A 2,742-nucleotide genomic window follows, 5' to 3' on the forward strand; every position below is an offset into this window, starting at 1 on the left:
TGATCGTTCCGCCCATGTAGAGGATCTGGGAAAGTTGGAGATTTGGGAATGTTGCAAGAGAGAGTGAGAGAGAGAGAGAGAGAGAGAGAGAGAGAGACAACGGGAGTCTGGCGAGTCTCTCTTACACTCTGCGGAGCTGAGCTGGAGGAAAGCGAAGATAAGACAAACCAACTCTGTGAATCTCAGGCCTTTCTTTTGGAACATCTCATCCGACGGGAGAAGAGCGAAGGGGACACTAGGAACATTTGAGATGTTATTTCCTTCCCGGTTGAATTAGCGTGTAGCTCCTCTGACAGCGCGTTGGATGGAGTGTACGGAGATTGATAGCTCACCCACACAGTGCTACACTGACCTCATACAGAGAGAGCATTTATTTATCTTTATGTTTATGCCCGTAGTGTTTGGGTTTGATTAGCAGGGGGGCCGTAACTCAACAAAAACAACAAAGTGTCGGTTTCGCCATGATTGCTTATAAGCTCTGTCACAATAGAAGATGCTTGTCTTCACTTACCAAAAAAAAAACAAGAAAAAAAAACATAAAACCACGTCGGCCAAACGGTTCTAAGGTCAACACACACACACACAAAAAGGAAAAAGCTAAGAAACACAGCAAGAACAAAAATCCACCAAAAATGTAGCTGCTAATTAATATCACATAAATCAAAACCAGGGGGCGAATCAGAAAACACACTTTGCAGTTTTAACGTAAAAAAAACAAACATGGAGGAACTTTTTTTTTCTATTCCCTTGTTTGGTTTGTTTGGTTGATTTTTTTTTCTTTTTTTTTTTTTATAAAACTGTGAGGATTTGAGGTGAGCTGTTTGCAATATGTGTTTTTTTCCCCTGCTTGCCACATGAACAAAAAACTTTATTAATATTACCTTTAGCCAAACTGAACATTTCTATGTGATACTTTTAAGTGAAGGAGATTGACTTGAAAAGCCAGGGGGAAGCGTGTCCAGCCAGCACTGTACTTACTGATGGAGTCTTGCAAATATCAAATTAGGATAAAATGCGTTATATATGTGATATATTTTTGTATATATATATAAAAAGAAAAAAAACACAAATGTTGCATTTCTGATTTGACTTTATTTCTTTTCTCTCTTTGATTTGCCATAGCTATAGTTTGAGATGTAAAACATTAAAATGTCTTAAGGCAGCTTCTCAGTACAGAATCTAGATTTACTGCGTGTTGTCCACCTCTCATCTGCTAGCGCTACAGTCTGCTGACGTGAGACAAACATGGATTTGGATACAAAAAAAGGGGATTTCCTGTAAAATATCCTATAAATAATGTATTTATCCCTTGTATTTGTACATTGCTCTTTCACCCCAGTTTAGTTGTGTTGTCGTAAGTTTGATACCGTAAGTGAACGTAATTTCACAGTGTTTTGTTTCTGTCATCCACTGTTGTCTCTCACTATTTAAATGTGACTTTTATATCATTATTTGGTTTTGTATGTAGATTGTTTTTTGCATCGTTACGCCATGCTTCCATTTGTTGATCCAAAAAAAACACACACATGCCATTGTCTATTTTTGTATTATTTGTAAGTTAAATAAAAAAAGATTTTTTTTTTTTTGAAAATGTTTATTGTATGGCAAAAGGTAGCATCTTATTCAGAGTATTTGGTTGAAGTAGATTTTTTTAAGAATATATACACACATTAATATATACTGTAAATCAAAGTATTTTTTTTCTTTTATTCTTTTTCGTTTGAAACTCTTTGAAAGGCTTTCAGATTGAAGCTGTTCTTGAACTGATAATATGCATGGGCTCTTCTCTTGAGTGACGCTTTCTTTTTTTTCTCTCTCTCTCTCACTTGTGTGTGTGTGTGCGTGTGTTGCGCGTTGAAACCAGGAGAACTAAGAAATCTCTCTGTTTCTCTTCCTTTGTGTTTCTCCTCCTTGTTTTTCCTCTCCTCTCTGTCCTTTCTTTTCCCGTGTTATTTATGCCTGCTCTACATACTCTTACTGTATAGTCTTTTCTTTCCTCTGTTTTTTTTCTCTGTCACTGTAATCTTTACCAGCAGTCGAGATGCCTTAACAATGCAAACCCATTCTTCACCCGCATCACGTGTGCAGCGTTTTTCTACCCCTCTCACCGCAATTGTCTGTTCGCCACAGAGGAATTCATGGGAACTTGGGGACAAAAAAGCACAAAAAAAACCCAGAGTCTGTCTTGGTGGTGAAGCCAGAGTAGGACAAGAATACAGAAAGCCATAATTCAACGATCTCGCGCACACCACCCCCTCTGACGCTACAGCGAGAGACACTGGCACGGCCCGAGAGGCCCGTCTCAGCTCCCAGATGTACTCTCTACTTTTCTTTACCCGTTGTAGTAATGAAGTCGTTATGTTTGTGGTCAATTAAATGATTTTAACAGCATAAGTTTTATATGTTATAAATAGGTTTTGCTACACTGGTAGTATGAAGCCCCATAGGTTATTTGTCTTCATTATTACAGTACAGAGGGGAGAGAGACAGGGTCGAGACATGCACTGTCAGAGCACAATTATAATCCACACGTTCACCGTGCACACATGGAACCGAGGTAATGACTCCAGAAATCTAACAGTCTACGCCCCCCCCAACCTCCACCATCACCACCAACAACCACCCCCCCCCCGCCCCCCTCTCCCTCCAGCCCCGGTCCCTACCCTCCCTGTCCGGGCCTACGCGGACAATACAGCTTCATTACAGCCTAACGCTGAACAACAGAGAAGTCGGTGATCTCTG

Source organism: Notolepis coatsorum (genome assembly GCF_963971535.1).
Source record: "Notolepis coatsorum genome assembly, chromosome: 16".
Taxonomy (NCBI): domain Eukaryota; kingdom Metazoa; phylum Chordata; class Actinopteri; order Aulopiformes; family Paralepididae; genus Notolepis; species Notolepis coatsorum.